Source organism: Neomonachus schauinslandi, chromosome 8, assembly GCF_002201575.2.
Source record: "Neomonachus schauinslandi chromosome 8, ASM220157v2, whole genome shotgun sequence".
NCBI classification, from domain to species: domain Eukaryota; kingdom Metazoa; phylum Chordata; class Mammalia; order Carnivora; family Phocidae; genus Neomonachus; species Neomonachus schauinslandi.
The window spans coordinates 144644613-144664697 of NC_058410.1; the positions used below are offsets into that span (position 1 = coordinate 144644613).

General features: G+C 35.6%; 1 protein-coding gene across 1 annotated transcript in view; it reads left to right on the forward strand.

Moving 5' to 3' along the window:
- The window catches only part of LOC110586869 (olfactory receptor 2W3-like), a 47545-nt gene that overhangs the window by 16874 nt on the left and 10586 nt on the right, over positions 1-20085 (forward strand). The gene's annotated exons all lie outside the window — the stretch shown is intronic.

Sequence of the window (20085 nt, forward strand, 5' to 3'; positions counted from 1 at the left end):
TCTTTCTTTCTTTCTTTCTTTCTTTCTTTCTTTCTTTCTTTCTTTCTCTTTCTTTCCTTTCTTTCGTTTCAAGTTTTTATTTAAATTCCAGTTAGTTAACATACAGTGTAATATTAGTTTCAGGAGTAGAATTTAGTGACTCATCACTTACATATGACACCCCAGTGCTAATTGCAGATGTCCTCAATACTCATCACCCATTTAACCCATCCCTCCACCCCCCATTATTTGGAATACTTTTGTGCATTTGTCAGTCAACTAAAATACTAGAAAAATTAGAAAAGGGTATCCACATCTTGATGTTTTTTCAACTATCAGTTGTATTTTATTGAAATAAATCTCATTTTAGTTTTATCTCAAAAAAAAGAACATTAGATAAAAGTAAGGAAAACATGGACTTTAGTTAATACCAATTATCAATATTGGCTTCTTAATTGTGACAAATGTATTATGCTAATATGCTTGTAATAGGGGAATGGATATTAGCTATTTGGAAACTTTCTGTACTATCTTTACAATATTTCTGTAAATCTAAAACTGTTCTAAATGAAAATTTATTTTAAAATTTACAAGTTAAAACAGAATACACATTTGTCTTAAATATCTATGGAGCATTTGCCAGAAGTACCCATGTCTTAGACTATAAAGAACATTTTAATTAATTCTAAAAAACAGGAATATTAGAGACATAATTTCCTGATCACAGTAAGAAGTAAAACCTAACATCAAATCTTGAAAGCAAACAGACATAATCCATACCTAGAATTTTCTACAAAGGCTACCGATTATAAAACATTTAGAAAATACTGACAAAATGCTAAATATTATTTTCTGGAATTTTTCGAAGTCAGTGCTTAAATGAAATTCATAGCCTCACATAGTTAAGGAAGAAGATAGTAAGATTGTATTTTATACCTAATTTCTAGGATTATTCTGCTTTTTTATTTTTTAATTTGCTTTTTTGTTTTTTTCATCTCTCATTTTATATTTTTCTGGGCTTTTTTTTTAGTGTGTGTACTTTTTTTTTCAGTTTCAAATAAATAAATCTTTCCTATACTTCCTATACTTCTCTAAAGTATATTCTCTAGAGTATATTTATAATATCTCTCTGTAGCATATGATGAGACAGTTTACTTCTGTTTTGGAAGAATACATTTTGTTTCTATATTACTGCAAGTTAACCATCGAATAACTAAATTAGATGTTGGAGAACAGCATTTCTTTTATTATATAACAATTAACTATTCTGTCTTCTCTATTACCAACATACACCAAAGATTTTCAATTACATTGTTGAAATTTCTTTTAAACTGTTTCTTTTCTTTTATTCCCATTCTATTAATTACTTCATACCCTATGTTAACAGGAAGACTGAACTTTGCCTCCTACATGGTATTAACATATAATCCCTTCTAGCATGCACCCCACAGTGCCACTACAATTCATTTTTATAGGTGAACTATGGTAAATTATTGTTTGAATTTGCATCATATTGATTACCATTGAATTTGAAAATCTTCATATATTTTATTGGCTAACAGAATTTTCTCATTTGTGAATCACAATTAATATATTTTTCCATTTCCATTGATATTTGTATTTTTCCTACTGAATCGAATGGTTACTTTACCTACTCAGGATTCTAAACCCCATACAGTTTATTTTTTTAATTTTTAAAAAAGATTTATTTATTTATTTAGAGAGAGTGCATGTGCACCCACATGTACTAGTGGCAGGAGGGGCAGACGGAGAGGGAAAGAGAGAATCTCAAGCAGACTCCCCACTGAGTGCTGAGCCCAACTCGGGACTCAATCTCATGACCCATGAGATCATGACCTGAGCCAAAACCAAGAGTTGGACGCCCAACTGACTGAGCCACCCAGGCACCCAAGTTTATTTTACTGTTAAGTATTTTCTCCTATTGTCGTTCTTTTTAAAGGTTTTATTAACAAAGTATTTTTTGTACTGAGTTTATAAAGCAATGTAATGATATTTATTAATGTGATACTATAATATAGTAAGAAATATATATATTTTTTATCTTTGTCCTGGTCAAAAGCACAGGTGATAGCTTGGGACTTGCAATTTGTGTCTGAAGTAGGGTAGTCCAGTGGGACTGAGCCTTTAACTTGTGGAATCAGACCCTAACTCCAAGTAGACAGTGTCAGATCTGAGATGAATTGTAGGACACCCAGCTGGTGTTAGAGAATTGGTCAGTGTAGAGAAAAAAACCACACATCTGGTCACAGAAGGGTTCTGTGAGTGGAATGAGTAGGGAAAAGTTTTCCTTTAGTTGATGTAGAGGGCTTTTCCTTCTCAATTGATCCATTTCTTTGTGACTTTTGTTTTTTGCATTTTGTTTAATAAAGCTTTCTTTCCTCTAAAATCATGGAGATATTCTGATATATATTCCTCTAAAGTTTTATAGGTTAAAAACTGAATTATTAAACCATCTGAAATTTTCTGAGTATTGAAAGACACATTTCTAAATTTCCTTTATTTTCCAAAATAGCCCATTTCTGCAAATGCTAATTATTGAATAACCCCTTCTTTATTGTGTACTAAAATCAACACAGCACTTGTCCGTGTGGATACTTGATTCTCTTCTATTGATCTGCTTGCCTGTTTTTATGCTAATATCACAATTTAAATATTACAAATGAATTGTGGGCCAAGTCCCTTTTTTTGTTCTTCTCTTCAAGTGTGATTGATCCCTCCTACATAATTACTTTTTTAATACAGTTTAAATTTAGTTTGTTAAGGATTTTGAAATGGAAAAAAGTACACTAAGTAGAAATGTAGGAAATGTGAATAAAGTATGGACTTCAGTTAATAATAATGTAAATGTATTCATTTGTTAATTATGATGAATATTCCATATTATTGTAAGGTATTAATAATAGAAGAGGGGTGCCTGGTGTCTCAGTCAGTTAAACACCTCTTGGTTTCCGCTTAGGTGCTCAGGTCATTGATTTCAGGGTCTGTGGGCTCAGTGCTCAGAGCAGAGTCTGCTTGTCCCTCTCCCTCCCGTTCTGCCCCTCACTCTGCTCATGCGTGCACTCTCTTGCCTTAAAATAAATAAATAAATAAATAAATAAATAAATAAATAAATAAAATCTTAAAAAAATAATAGATGAAACTTGATGTGGGCTATATGGAAACTCTCTGTACTATCTTTATAATTTTTCTGTAAGTTTAAAACAATTCTAAAATAAAATATTTATTAAAAAGTTAGGTTTTCCCATATATTAAAATATCCTATAATGATTTTTCATTGAAAATTCCCTTTATAGTCTAAGATTAGTTTTTTGAGATTATTTTAAAATCTTATGATGATATTTTATTGGGATGGAAATAAATTTATAAATTCATTTAAGCGAAATTAACTGTAAACTACTAAGGCTTCTCTTCCAAAAATATGGCATATTTCTGTAGTTACTCAAGACTTTGCTAAAGTTGATATTTTTCTTCATTATTTTCACTCTTCTTAATAGCATTTTCTTATTTAGTGTCCAATGGTTATTTCTGGTTTGCAACAGCAAAAAAGTTTTGTCACTGATTTTGCATATGGCTCAATTTCCTTCCAAACGCTCATCAGTTCTGATAGTTTGAGTGCCAAATTTCTTAGGGCTTCAGGGATATCATCATAACACTAAACAATCAACATCTTTATCATCTCAAGTATTTTCATTGTTTTATTCTTCTCTTACCTAGTTTCCTACCTGCAAAGCACACATAAGGCTAGGAGTGGCTGGTGTCTTAGTGAAACTGTAGGGGACTTGCCAGGGCATGAATGTGCTACCTAACAGATAATGGAACAGAAATGTAGACAAAGTTTGGATTCTGTGATAACACTGTTGGCTCCTTCACCAAACCTGAACTGTATTTTTGTTCATAAGATAAATAAACATCTAATTGTTTAAGTCACTCTACTTGGGTTTTCTGGTAGCTTGCCTATCACTGTGTTCCCAACTCATGGACCATATACTCAAGGTACCGATCATTAATGAATACTAAATTTAACAGAATATTTTTTGGTATCAACATGCTTACTTTATATCCTTTTAATCCTCTTGAGTTATATACCAAGTATAAATATACTTATAGAGAGAGAGGAGGGGAGAGAGAGAAGGTAAATCTTTTCATATTTATGTGGAAAGCATCCTATTGGTGGGAAATATCTGTCCCATGATTTTTTTTTTTCACTTTTACCTGTAGATGTGGTAAATTATGTTTTTCATAATATTAAGCCTTCTTTGCTTTGTTGGAATAATCTCCATTTGTTCATATTATAATTATTTTTCTTTATACTGATTCTGTTTACTAAAATTTTATTTGGAATATTTCTTTCTATGCTCACAGCTGAGCCTAACTTTTTTCTCTTTTACTATCTTGGTCTGACAATAATATCAGGATGATTCCAGCCTTGTAAAATGACTTGAGTAGCTTTTCATAGTTTCCAATGATTTGAAATGATTGTGGGAATTATGTGTTCTTTGAAAGTTTGATAAAATCATTCATAAAACCATCTGTGTGTCTTAGAGAAATAGATATTTATTACATTTCCAATTACTTCTATGGAATTATGTATTGAATATTAACGTTTTCATATTGGGAGCCAATTTTGGTACGTATATTTCATGGAATATTGCTCATATTGTCTAGTACATCACAGATTGCGATGGAGTTGAAAAACATTCTCTAATACTTGTTTTAAAATCTTCTTGTATCTTTTTCATTCTTCTAATTCTCCTTCATGCTACTTTGTTCATTCTTTTTTCAAGATCATACTAACCAATTACCTATTTCATGCATCTTTTGAACAGAAAATATTAGTTATATGGATTAACTATTTTTCATTTTGACCTTATTTCATCAATTTCTCCTTTAGTCTTCTTTGTTCTAGTCTTTCTTCTTTCATCCATTTTTCTGTTATTTTCCTACCATTTTGAATTGAAACTTTAATTCATTTTTCCCATTTTGTTTGGTTTCTGTCAACAGGACTTAATGCTATAAATCTTTCCTCTTTCCTTTGGCCCTACACTACAGGTGTTCATATATAATGACTTTTTTGTCTTTCAGTTTTAAATAGACTGCAACTTCAATTTTCATTTTCAAGCAACATTTATCCAAAAGTGTGCTTCCAATTCTTTTTTTTTTAAGATTTTATTTATTTATTTGAGAGAAAGAGCATGAGAAGGGGGACGGTCAGAGGAAGAAGCAGACTCCCTGCTAAGGAGGAAGCCTGATGCAGGGACTCGATCCTGGGACTCCAGGATCATGACCTGAGCCAAAGGCAGTCGCTTAACCAACTGAGCCACCCAGGTGCCCTGCTTCCAGTTCTCTTAGGTACATAGGTTCACAGCAGCAATAACCAGCTCAATGCTGGTGAGAGGGAGCCCCTATTGGGCCCATGTGTGGTGCTATTTATTGCCTCCTCTGTAGTTAATTTCTCGGGTGGTCATCAAATGTGATACAGAGACGCATACTTGGTGTGGCTACTCTTACAGATCCACTCACATATTTAGTTACTCCTCAGACCCTCTTGTCCTCAAATTTCCCATCTTGTTCCTTCCAGGTCCCTGATAGACCAGCAAACCCACTCACCTTTGCCTAGGAATATAGTAGATCCTTACCTCAGACCTATGTTTTCTCAATATGAAGTGGATGACTAGGTGGTTGGCCTGAAGCTCTGCCCACTGGGAGGATTTCTTCTCACCAGCGTCCTTCCGAGACATCCTGGAGTGGGCGGCGGGGTTATAAATCAGCAGCACTCTATTTTTGGCTCTCACCAACATACCAAGCTGATTCATCTGTTAACCAGGTCTGTGTTTTCCTTCCTGTTTCAGGTGGTCCTAGTGAACCCCCACTACTGTATTGGTGTAAGTTGAGAGAGAGGCATTGGTAAAACTAAAGTAAATGACATAGGGATCTGGACTACCTATTTTCCCCTAACCACTTTAAAATGTTATTGATGTGATAGAACTCTAAATCTTGTAGAGTTTATTTCCCACTCTGTGCGGTAAATGTATCCTAAAAAGCATCTAGAGTAGTTGCCACTTTTCTGATGACCTGGCCAGTTAACATAATGTCATCAATATGGTGAGGAGTATGACGCTCTTCAGAATGTCCAGATAATCAAGGTCCTTTCAGGCTCTACTATCAATGAAGACAAAAAATTAATGTATCTCTGAAATATATTGTAAATGTATACTGTTGTCCACACCAAGTGAATCCAAACTGGCTCTACTTGTCCGTACTGTTGGGTCAATGAGTGTGTAATAATGACCAGCATGTATGTGGACCTGTTTTATTAACGATACCTTATCCAACACCACAGCTGCAATGGTGCTGCCATTTGGTGAACTTGCAATAAACCACTGTCACCCATGACAATCCATCTGATGTTTGTAGGAGCCAGACTGGTGAATGGAATGGGGATATGATGGAAACTACTATCCCTATACCTTTAAGTCTTTGAGGGTGGCATTAATCTGCTGCTTCAACCATAATGTGATATTGATTCTGATATACTATTGTGGCTGGGAGTTGGGGGAAGTTTAATGGGCCTCCTTTTAGCCTTTTATACCACAATGGACCCCAGTCAACAAGTCAAGAACCAATGCGGGAGAGTTTCTGGGTTAATGAATATGTGAAGATTTGGGGACAGTGGTGCCCTTGGAGAGGGTGTGGAAGCTTCACACCCTTTTCCCATACCCTACCCTATGCATCTCTTCCATCTGGCCATTCTGAGTTATATCCTTTTATAATCAGCCAGCAATATAGTAAGAAAAAAAAAAAAAAAAGAACCAATGTGAACCAGTTCATCCCAGTTATGCTCTGGAGCATAGGAAATGACCACCATAAGATCCATGGATCCACTGAACTCTGACAGGCATACTAATAGCTTCCCAAAGATGTCACTAGAATCTGTGAATGCTACCTTATGACAAAAGGGATTTTGCAGACATGATTAGGGATATGGAGTTTGGGATGGGGAGATTATCCTGAATTATCTAGACTGGGCCCAATCTAATCACATGAGTTCTTAAAAGCAGAGGATTTTACCCAGCTGTGATCAGAGAGAGTGCAATGACAGACAACTCAGAAAAACAACATGAGACTCAGTCAAATGGTGGCTTTGAAGATAGAGCAAGGGGCCACAAGCCAGATAGTACAGGCAGCCTCTAGAGGCTAGAAACAGCAGGGACACAAGTTCCCTCCTGGAGCCTCCAGAAAGGAATTCAGCTCTATGGACACCTTGATTTTAGCCCAGTGACTCCCATGTTGGACTTCTGACTACAGAGCTCTCAGTTAATCAACTTGTGGTGTTTCCAGCCACCAAATTTGTGATGATTTGTAAAAGCCACAATATAAGACTAATACAGACCCATTTTGAGATGTACTTGGGCCAGGACTCCATTCATCAATTGGCCAACATGTGTCTCCACTCTAACAGAGGGTCCACGATGGCATTTGTGTCTCCTGGTATCAATGTTATCTCAGCCCCCATAGCCAAAAATCCTTGAAAACTCTGAGAATTTCCTTTTTCCGATATGCGGTCAATCTGGTAAGTTACCACAGTACCATTCAAGGAGGAACTGGGGAGATTGCTGCTGAAGCCCAGCCAGAGTTTATAAACACTGTGGCAGTGCATGTCCTTCCTCAGTGGGAACCGATCTCGTTCTAGTTCCATGATCTCTCATTCTGTGTGCTAGCTCATATCTGGAAACTGGCAAAAGACTGATTTCACAAAGTGGAGGCAAATTGCCACAAATCCTTGTGGGTTAGGACCCCTTGCAGAAATGGCTGAGTCTAGAGTTGGGACAAGAGAAGGATAAGATGAATCTGGAATATCTTGTGTTAAAAAGCAAGGAAGTGTTCAAACAATGATAGGGACAGGTCAAAGGACACAAAATCATGGTTACATAAAATTTTAACAGTAGTAGAAGACAGGTGAAGAGCACATGAACTCTGTACTATGCTGCATCCCTTCTGTAAATCTAAAATTATTTCAAAGTAAATGTTTCTTTTTTTTTTTCATTTTAAAGATTTTTATTTATTTATTTGAGAGAGAGCATGAAGGGGGTGTAAAGGGCAGAGGGAGAGGCAGGCTCCAGCAGGAAGCCTGACAAGGGACTTGATCCCAGGACCCTGGGATCATGACCTGAGCCAAAGGGAGGCACTTAACTGACCAATCCACTCAGGTGCCCCATAAACGTTTCTTTAAAATGGACGTAGAAGCCAGGCTGGAGGAGTTCCTGCAGTACAAATCTGGAATAATTTCAGCATATAAATAAATAATGATATTAATATGTTGTAACCAACTGAATAAATAGGAATCCATATTGAATGGAAGAAAGAGGGAGTGGGGAGGGAAGGAAAGACAGAAGAAAGAGAGAAAAAGAGGAAGGAAGAAGAGTGATTTTTTTTTCCTTAAGTAAAATACCAACTAATAACTGTAGAAAGAACAGTGGAATTAGAAAATCATAGTTATAATTAATTCAGCCAAGAAACATTAATAAGTACTAAAGTAAATAGAGAAAGTAATGAGGAACGGGATATTTACATTACTGCCCCATAAAATACTTCTTAATTACAATAAGAAAGAAGAGGAACTTTAAGTGGAGAAACCCAGAACATGCTACCTTAATCAAGTGATGAAAGTTCATATCACCTGTAATGAGCCAAACTGACCTCTTGTGCCTTCCTGATAAGATGCAGTGAGGACACAGCATCATCTCTATGATATTTCTTTCTTTTTTCAAGATTTTATTTATCTATTTTTTTGAAAGACAGAGAGAGTGAGTGGGAGGGAGAAGGAGAGACCACCTGAAGCAAACTCCGTGCTGAGTGCAGAGCCTGACGCAGGGCTTGATCCCATGACTGCAAGATCATAACCTGAGCTGATACCAAGGGTGGGAGGCTTAACCAACTGAGCCACCCAGGCACCCCTGGTCTCTATGATATTTCTGCCAAAGATGTGTAAACTATCTAATCATAAGGAAATATCAGATAAGACCATGTTGAGGAATTGGGCTTATTTTATAATTACTATTCTGTACTCCTCAAAGGTATCAAAGTCATAGAAGTCAAGGAAAGACTGAGGGACTTTTCTGGATTGGGGAGACTAAAGAGATATGGGAAATCAATGCAATACATGATCCTGAATTGGATCCTTTTGCTATATGCAATATTAATGGGACAACAGTTAAAACTTGAATGGAGAGTGTGAATTAGGTCATAATGTGTAAATGTAAGCTTCATAATTTTAATGGTTGTATTATGGTTATATAAGAGAATGACCTTGTTTATAGGAAGTACACTAAGGTACTTGGGTATGATGGAGCAAACTGTTCTCAAATAATGTAGGAAATAATGCAGGATTTGTACCAATCTTACAATTCTTCTGTAAGTTTGAAATCATGACAAAACTAAAAACAAACTTCTGGCACTTAAAAGAACACTAAATCCTTTGGGATAGTCTCAGGCTTGGCTAAGTCTCCTCGGCCTCAGAGGTGAGCTAAAGGAAATAGGGATCTTATTCAAAGTGAACACGAGGGCCCCCATGTTCAAACTCTGACAGAAGCACAGATCTGAGTTTTCTTATATGCGTCCCACTGGTCTTCCTTTCTGGTCAAAGCAAACTTGTCTAATTGCTTCAATGGAACATACGTTCCCAAAGGCTTTAGTGAAGAGAGGAAAACATCTTTAGTTCTCCAATCTGAGACATTTAGTAAGAATTTAAAGTATAAATGGTCTTTATTACCTCAGAATAGTCCTTTAGGAGTCTGAAGATCTGATCTCAGACTCCTGGTGTGGGATGTGCTGAAGCCTCAATACGGCTTCACAAATGGTACTGTGTTTCAGCTCAACACCAGCTGAGGGTCAAAGTAACTGAGGTCACAGTTGTGGTTGTGACTTGTACGCTCATCTGGTGAGCAGTTGCTCTCTCACACTGATGTCCTCGTAGAATTTATTCTCAAGCTCAGAAGCAAGTTACAAGGTAAAGTCACAAGAGGGCAGATATCTTCAAGAACAGAGGCCACTAACCAACTTCCTAGAACTAAAGTTAATTTTCAGAGAAGAGAAAAGAATAAGAAAACAAGAATGAGAACAGAAGTAAATCCTGACAATATTTCTTCATGGATACTTTAAAAGAAGGCAGGTAATTTATTTATTTAATTTATTTATTTTCTAACAGTAAATTAATTTTTCTTACCTTGATCCACTTTCGTGTTAACCATAAAAATAGGATTGGCGGTCACACTTAATGATATTATTAATGGTTGTATTTTCCTTTGACAAATCTAGGAAAAAAGAGGACCGTAGGGATATTACACAAGGAAGGAAATGCTGGACTGAAACATGACTTTTAATAAAGTTGGTAATGGCAAGAAGACAGATAATTGTAGAAGTAGAATTCATGTAGACAGATGATGTACTAAAAATTCATGCTTATAAAGTTCCAGACAGAGTTCAGATTCCTGGATTCTGACACAGAACAGTCTAGCCAAACTTCAAAAATCTACATATTCATCAGGTGTTCATTATGATGTCAGAGATAGGTCTCCTAAGTTCACTTTTTGGCCATGTTTAGCTATTGCTAATAATTTGTAAAGTTGTACCATTTTTATATAACTTGTATGGATAAAATATGTTTCAAAATGTTTCCTTTATCTTGGAATACTATAAGAAAACTTCTTATAAAAAGATAAAATCTTTCAGACATTTGAAAAATCCATCCATAATAACTGACTCTTCACATTGGATTAAATTTCCCTCAGCCTAAGATTTCACTAATTCAAGCCAAAGTGGAATCAATTTCTTCTTTTGCTATTGGGAAATTCTATTGATTTTATTGGATGTCATTATTTTTTACCTCAAGACATGGACTGTATAAATTTCTTCATACCAGTGAGTTTTGAGAACTAGCTATCTTCAACTTCTTAAATTAATTTATGTACCTCATGTGATCAGTGACTCTAATTATAGATGAACTAATGCAAACAAAGTAAATTAACAAAATGAATTGTTTCCCAAATCTTTACAACATGCTATGTATCATATTGCCTTAATATGTGCCTAGATGGATTTGTCACTTTAATTTTTTTAAAAACTGAAAATTTCCTAAAAGTTCTTTTCGTTTTCCAGATAAACAAAATTGCATACATTTATCAATTGACTCTGAGTGATTTGATAAGGTGGGAAGGTTGCTGCTAGATGTCCATCTGCCTAACAGACCTGTTCACTATGAGGTCTTGTAGAAACTTCTCACTTGGTTCCCAAATTAAATTGACTCTCCGCCAACACAGAAGCGCTTCCCTCCCTAACTTCCCATTTCATGAGGCGTCTGTGCAAATAGGGAGACGCAAACTTGAAGAGCTGCTTCACCCTCCCATCTCTCATCTGATAGATCTCCCAGGGCTGCAGCTGATCTCTCCGAGGCTCGGCGGCTGTACGCCAGTTCTCAGCCCAGAGCAGGTCAGCTGCAGCACCTTTGACAGAATCCCTCTCTTCCAATCCGCTGCAGCCGGAGTAGGGCCCAAATTCCCAATGCAGTAACATACCTACTTTCAATCACTCAGTGCTTCTCGATTTTTTATGTTTGTTTTTTGTTTCTTCGGGGTTTTGTTTTGTTTGGGTTTGTTTGTTTTTTACGTAAAGACCAACTCCTGAGCAGGAGCTACAAGACCACGCATATACTAGCCGGTATTGCCTCTCGCGTCCGACTGAACGCTGCTGCCCAATCACATTTCACAATACGGAGGTTTTTCAACTTCCCCCATATCCACTTTTTCTCCTGCCTCTAGTTCTTTCCTGATTAAGCTCTTATCTGAGGTACCACTTCCCCTGAGAACACATCCCTCATCCCCTGGGTTTCAGGAAAGCATCCCGTCTGGGTCTACACGCCCTCCAATCACGTGATATATCACCCTCCAGTATAGTTGCCTTATTTTTCTCCAAATCCCACACTGGACTATAATCTGTGTGAGGGCATGGATCATCTATACATTATCTGTCATCTTACCCCCAGAATTTACCACAGCATCAATTTTATGATAAACACTCATGTTTTGTTTTTTCCCAAATATTCTCCATAGTTTCATTCTGTGCAAGTACGACACCAGCAGTTGGCTAACCTACTAGAAGCTTCTGAATAAAGACTAGACTGGAAAAGTGAATGAATTGTAAACAGAGGCAAAGTTATTGATGAGAAATAAAATTTTAAATTTCTTTTAAAAAGACAAGCAGTATTATTTGTTGCGGGACAGACAATAATAGGGAAAGGAGTTTGAAATATTCTTTATGTCTCAACTCCCAAAAATTATAGGCCAAAACTCATCCCCTCCATGTACAGGACACTGTGGACTCCATAGCTCTCTTTCCTCCCAGAATGCTGCCTTGAGGAAAGAAATAAAACCCATAAATACCGTATGTAAACACAACAAAGCAACCCTCCTTTAAAGCCAAGCAGTTCCTGAACCACATATGGCCAGAAGCACTTACAAGGAATAGAACTGTTGTGATAATAATAGGCCTTTGAGTGAATGATGTTATTAGGCAGAATTATAAACATTTCATAAATTAACGTCTTTATCTTTACACCAGGATAAGGGATGTTGTTGCTATTGTTGTCATCCTGCTAGACAAATAAGGATACTCACTCATGTGAATGTAACTTGCCTTGAGGCCACATAGCTACACACCAAGCTGAGCCTTCAAACTAGCATTGCTCTGACTGAAGTAGATTCACCCTAACTTTGCTGCCTTCCCAAAACTGAGAACATGGAGACACATTAATGGTAGGAGAGCATCATCAAGACAACCTCATCCATCCTACACTCCCAAATTTCAGAACAAATTTCATCTCCAAATTTTCATAGTAATTCTTTGAAATTTGTCACGTGTTTTGAGCCTGACAATTTCCCATAGCCTTATCAATCTGCGTGAGAACTGAAGCTTTATTGGACCTGTAATTGGGATATATCTGCACATGTATTAGAGTCAGTGTGCCTGATAGACTAAAAAAGTCCTGGTAAATAATTCAACAAATTAAAAGTATACATTTATTTGTTTGGTGTCTGTATTCTTAACCCAATATAAACACATTAACTCGTTTTATCTTCCAAACAACTCTCCGAGGTAAGAACTATTATTATGGCCATTTTACAGATGATAAAGTTGAGGCACAGAGTGTTTTAAATAACTTGCCCGAGGTCTCTTATACTCAATGGCATTACTAGGATATGAAACCATGCTCAAGTCTGGGCTCTTTACCACTATGTTGACTCTCAACTATCTTTTTCACTACATTTACAAATTTCTTGTCTCTCTTGCCTTCCTTCCACCTCTCCTCTATGGGACAGCTCCCAGCTCTTTCCAGCAGCTAACTCTTGTTTGTCAAATTTGACTTAAGTTTTCTAACACCTCTACGTCCCTAACAGGTGAAGGAGAATCAGATTAGCAAAATTAACTTATCACAGAGATAAGACAGAAAATCATAGTTCTTTCCATGTGTCCACACACATTTCTACCATCTGACACTATGGAAAATCAATGTTCAATAAGTAAGAAAAAAAAACCCATATAAAATAACATATTTTATGACATAAAATAATTAAAAAATAATAGTATCTGCCAATATAGGTAGAAAAAATATATAAAGTACACATAAAATATAATATATATTCTGGTCATAATTATTGATTTAGATCATTAAAAATAAGAGCAACCAATACTATCTGCCAATATAGATCGATTGATAGATAAAATAATATATATTCTGGCTGTAATTATTGATTTAAAATATTTGCAAAATGCATGTTTAACTATTGTGCTCTGTGATCATGTAATTTTCATGTTGGTCTTCTAATAATTTCAATCATAATCCTTTTCAATAATTGTTTTAGGTTATCTTTGCAATATCCAGTTTTCCAAAAAAGGTTATTTTTAGCAATTTATGTTGGTCAATATATAGTTACGTATGAATTTATCACTTATTTTTTAATTTAAAATCCAGCAATTTGTGAACTAATTAATAATTATGTATTTCTTATTTGTTTAAGAAAACTGAGTTTTGGTAATATTTCCTTAGCTTATTTGTCTTACATTGACTTCTTTGACATTCTTCTTCACTTGAGACCAAACCAGTGATTAAAGGACGCAAATCATTGGATTCACCTGAATTGTATCAAATGGAAGATTACTGAGGTCATGGGTTAATGAATTATCTTTCTATTTCAGTCTCACGGTGTGTAGAAACTTGGCTTGATAGTCAAACAGGCTTGGACCCGAATCCCACATCTACAACTTCCTAACTGTGCACCCTTGGTAAGTTACTTAGTACCTATATCCTTCAAATTCAGGTATGAGGATTAAATAAAACAGTCTAAGAAAATACTTAGCACAGTGCTTGGCAGTAAGTCAGAGCTTAATAATATTGTTAGTTATTGTACATTGATTTGTGTGAGTTTTTGATGAATGTTTCTCCCACTAGACTATAAATCAATGAGGTAAATTACTATCTTTTTATAAGTAGTGTATCTCTAGCATGTAACACAGTGAGTGATATATAATAGGAGCTCTATAAATATTTATTGAATACAGAATGACTTATTAATATAAATGTTTTTAGTAATGTTTATTTCACAGATGATAATCTTAATTTTCCTGACCTAAGGCTGTATTGACATACAGATCATCAGGGTTCTCTTCAGATCACTTAGGGTATAACATCCAGTCAAAAGTTTGCTTCTCAAGTCATCTATACAGTTATAATTAATTTAAACTGGCTTAAATTGTTTAGTCTTTGCTGATAACACAGTTAATATTCATATTCCAAATAGCATGGGAAAAGTTCTTGTCTTGGTCATATATAATACAGACCTGGTCTTTCCTGCTTATAATAGTAATAACTAATATCTCTAGCACGGTTTATTATGTGCAAAGTCCTTTACAAACAAAAGTAATGGTGTGTAAGACATCAATATGTATGAGCTACTTGTTCAGAGGTGGAGATTGAGATGTGGCTCCTTCACTCTCTCCTGTCTCTCCTGGATCTCTCTGGTCCACCAACTATAGTAGGAACTAGTTACTTAACTAAAGTGGTTACTGGCAGATTCACAAAGCTCTTTATGCACCTGAGCAAGAGGTGGCTCACAGGACGATCCACATAGCACCAAGTCAAAGTCTTCTGACTCAAAACACCATATTCTGTAGAGTGCTTGGTTGGCTCAGTTGGTTAAGCATATGACTTTTAATCTCAGCTCAGGTCTTGATCTCAGGGTCTTAAGTTCAAGCCCTGTGTTGGGTGTGGAGCCTACTTAAAAAAACAAAAATCAAAACAAAAAATCCACCCCACCATATTCTGTAGATAGAGCACAGGAGACATCATTAATCATTCGAGGTGCTGAGAAATGTCCTTTACGTGATAGGTCATGAGATCATCTTTGAGTGTTTTAAAGTATGTGATTTTGGCAATGCCTTTGACACATTAAAATGAAACTAAAACTTTTACTTCTTCAACTACATAATGCAATCAAGGGAATCTTTGGTTCCAGGAAGTATTAAAAGGATTTTGAGATTTTTCTTGTGCATAAAAATGTTTTTTATAAAGAACACATTTATGACTTTTGAATTGATCAGTTTGAAATGTGAAAAATTTATTTACCTAGATTCTATCTTATTTGGCATTTAGTTCTTTCTTGGGTATAAAAAAAAAGCATATATTTTTTAAAGCAACATGATAGCATTCTCTGTCAATGTATTAAAATTTCTAAATCATATAAGTAAGTATATATATAAATTTATATTTTATAAATATATAAGTACATACTCTAAATGATATAAATAGAATTACATCATTTTATATTTATGTCACTTATAATTTTATCATATCATTTTATTTTTATATCAATGTAAGTTTTATATTTATATAATGATTATATTTAGACATTTTCTAATTTATGTCATTTTAGAATTTGATGTGATTAATAACTATAAGTCTGTCTCAGTTATATCCAGTTAAAAAGTATAATTATGAACATTGCTCATTAAAGGAAGAAATTGTTAAAATATGATATTCCTTGAAAACTTTACATAATTGTGTCCTTCATAACATCAAAATTTTATGAAATATGTGAATATATTTGTAGGTGAGGAGAACGAGAACATAGGATAAAGTAGAAACAGGGATCTCATTATTTACAAAAGAAGTTATTTGTTGTTATAGATTCAGCTGTTGAACACAAATGGAAAAGCTGTGCCTTGAATTCCAATGAATAAAAGAAAATCAGCCTTTACTCCTATTTTCCCTGATATGCAAATGGTCATTTCCTAGTTCTGTTGGAAGACTTCTATGATCTGTGACAATGCAGCTCAGTGACAAAGAAATGTTTTCCCAAATGTGAAAGCTAATAAGCATCAAAAACCTGAATCAATTCTATGGCTCATAACTTCAAATTAAAAATATGAGATTTATTGGGGGATCAAATGACTGCCAAAGATTTAAGGAAAAACATGTTAGTTAGAGTGCAGTAAAACAGGTCCTTCCACAATCTCTCTCAAAACCTTTAAAATATTGGAAATATCCTTAATGACTAACTACAGAGAAATGTTTGGAAAATGATGACACAGCTGTAACAATCATACATTCATGATTATTTCTTGTACAATTTTAAAACCAAGGCAAATTTTCACAATATAAAATTGAGTGAAAGGCAATCCAGAATATAAAATTTATAAACACATTACTATTTAGATGTATTCAAGAAAAGACTGAAAGGAAATAAGTCAATATTGCAGTAGTGGTTGTTTCTGGGGTATGGATAATCTTTTCCTATCTTTTATTTATTTAATTTTTTAATTTAAATTCAATTAACCAACATATAGTACATCATTAGTTTCAGATGTAGTGTTCAATAATTTATCAGTTGGGTGTAACACCCAATGCTCATCACAACATGCGCCCTACTTAATGCTCATCACCAAGTTACCCCAACCCCCCCCCACCATCCCTCCAGCAACCCTCAGTTTGTTTCCTAGAGTTAAGAGTCTCTCATGGTTTTTCTCTCTCCCTGATGACTTCCCATTCAGTTTTCCCTTCCTTCCCCTATGATCCTCTGGGCTGTTCCTTAATATTCCACATATGAGTGAAACCATATAATTGTCTTTCTCTGACTGACGTATTTCACTCAGCATAATACCCTCCAGTTCCATCCACATCGATGTAAATGGTAGGTATTCATCCTTTCTGATGGCTGAGTAATATTCCATTGTATTTATCCATTCATCTCTCAATAGACATCTGGGCTCTTTCCATAGTTTGGCTATTGTGGACATTGCTGCTATGAACATTGGGGTGTGGGTGCCCCTTCCTATCTCTACATTTATATCTTTGGGGTAAATAGTGCAATTGCTGTGTCCTAGGGTAGCTTTATTTTTAAGTTCTTGAGGAACCTCCATACTGTTTTCCAGAGTGGCTGCACTAGCTTGCATTCCCACCAACAATGTAAAAGGGTCTCCCTTTCTCCACATCCTCAGCAACATTTGTTGTTTCCTGTCTTGTTTAGCCATTCTGACTGGTGTGAGGTAATATCTCACTGAGGTTTTGATTTGTATTTCCCTGATGCCAAGGGATGTGGAGCATTTTTTTCATGTGTCTATTGGCCATTTGTATGTTCTCTTTGGGGAAATGTCTGTTCATGTCTTCTGCCCATTTCTTGACTAGATTATTCATTTTTTGGGTGTTGAGTTTGATAAGTTCTTTATAGATCTTGGATACTAGCCTTTTATCTGATATGTCATTTGCAAATATCTTCTCCCATTCCATAGGTTGCTTTTCAGTTTTGTTGACTGTTTCCTTTGCTGTGCAAAAGCTTTTTATCTTGATGAAGTCCCAGTAGTTCATTTATACTTTTGTTTTCCTTACTTGTGGAGACGTTTCTAGCAAGAAGTTGCTGTGGCCAAGATCACAGATGTTGTTGCCTATGTTCTCCTCTAGGATTTTGATGGATTCACATTGAGGTTTTTCATCCATTTTGAGTTTATCTTTGTGTATAGTGTAAGAGAATGGTCCAGTTTCATTCTTCTGCATGTAACTGTCCAAAATTCCCAGCACCATTTATTGAAGAGACTGTCCTTTTTCCATTGGATATTCTTGACTGCTTTGTTGAAGATTAGTTGACGATAGAGTTGAGGGTCCATTTCTGGGTTCTCTATTCTGTTCCATTGGTCTATGTGTCTGTTTTTGTGCCAGTACCATGCTGTCTTGATGATTACAGCTTTGTAATTGGGCTTGAAGTCTGGAATTGTGATGCCACCAGCTTTGCTTTTCTTTTCAACATTCCTTTGGCTATTCGGGATCTTTTCTGATTCCATACAAATTTTAGGATTATTTGTTCCAGCTCTGTGAAAAATGTTGATGGTATTTTGATACGGATTACATTGAATGTGTAGATTGCTCTGGGTAGCATAGACATTTTAACAATGTTTATTCTTCCAATCCATGAACATGGAACGTCTTTCCATTTCTTTGAGTCTGCCTCAATTTCTTTCATAAGTGTTCTATAGTTTTCTGAGTACAGATCATTTGCCTCTTTGGTTAGGCTTATTCCTAGGTATTTTATGGGTTTTGGTGTAATTGTAAATGGGATCAACTCCTTAATTTCTCTTTCTACAGTCTCATTGTTAGTGTATAGAACTGCAACTGATTTCTGTGCATTGATTTTGCATCCTGTCATGTTGCTGAATTGCTGTATGAGTTCTGGCAATTTTGGGGTGGAGGGAGTCTTTTGGGTTTTCCACATAAAGTATCATTCATCTGCAAAGAGTGAGCATTTGACTTCTTCCTTGCCAATTCAGATGCCTTTTATTTCTTTTTGTTGTCTGATTGCTGAGGCTAGGACTTCTAGTACTATGGTGAACAGCAGTGATGATAGTGGACATCCCTGCCATGTTCCTGACCTTAAGAGAAAAGGTGGAAAAGCTCTCATTTTTTCCCCATTGAGAATTATATTTGCTGTGGTCTTTTCATAGATGGCTTTTATGATATTGAGGTATGTTCACTCTATCCCTACACTGTGGAGAATTTTAATAAAGAAAGGATGCTGTACTTTGTCAAATACTTTTTCTGCATCTATTGAGAGAATCATATGGTTTTGTCCTTTCTTTTATTTATGTGGTGTATCATGTTGATTGATTTGCAGATGTTGAACCACTCTTGCAGCCCAGGAATAATCCCACTTTGTTGTGGTGAATAATCCTTTTAATGTACTGTTGGATCTTATTGTCTAGTATCATGATGAGAATTTCGGCATCCATGTTCATCAGGGATATTGGTCTGTAATTCTCCTTTTTGATGGGATCTCTGTCTGGTTTTGGGATCAAGGTAATCCTGGCCTCATAAAAAGAGTTTGGAAGTTTTCCTTCCATTTCTGTTTTTTGAAACAGCTTCAGAAGGATAGGCATTATTTCTTCTTTATGTATTTTTTATTATTATGTTCAGTTAGGCAACATATAGTACATCGTTAGTTTTTGATGTAATGTTTTTTTTTAAATTTTATTTTATTTTATTGTTATGTTAGTCACCATATGATGTAGTGTTCAAGGATTCATTAGTTGCATATAACACCCAGTGCCCATCACAACACATGCCCTCCTTGATACCCATCACCCAATTGCCCGATCCCCCACCCCTTCCCTTCTGCAACCCTCAGTTTGTTTCCCAGGGTCCAGAGTCTCTCATGATTTGTCTCCTTCTCTGATTTCTTCCATTCAGTTTTCCCTCCCTTCCCCTATGGTCCTCTGTGCTATTCCTTATGTTCCACATACGAGTGAAACCATATGGTAATTCTCTTTCTCTGCTTGACTTATTTCACTTAGCATAATCCCCTCCAGTTCCATCTATGTCGATGCAAATGATGGGTATTCATCCTTTCTGATGGCTGAGTAATATTCCATTGTATATATGAACCACATCTTCTTTATCCATTCATCTGTTGAAGAGCATCTCAGCTCCTTCCACAGTTTGGCTATGGTGGAGATTGCTGCTATGAGCATTGGGGTACATGTGCTCCTTCTTTT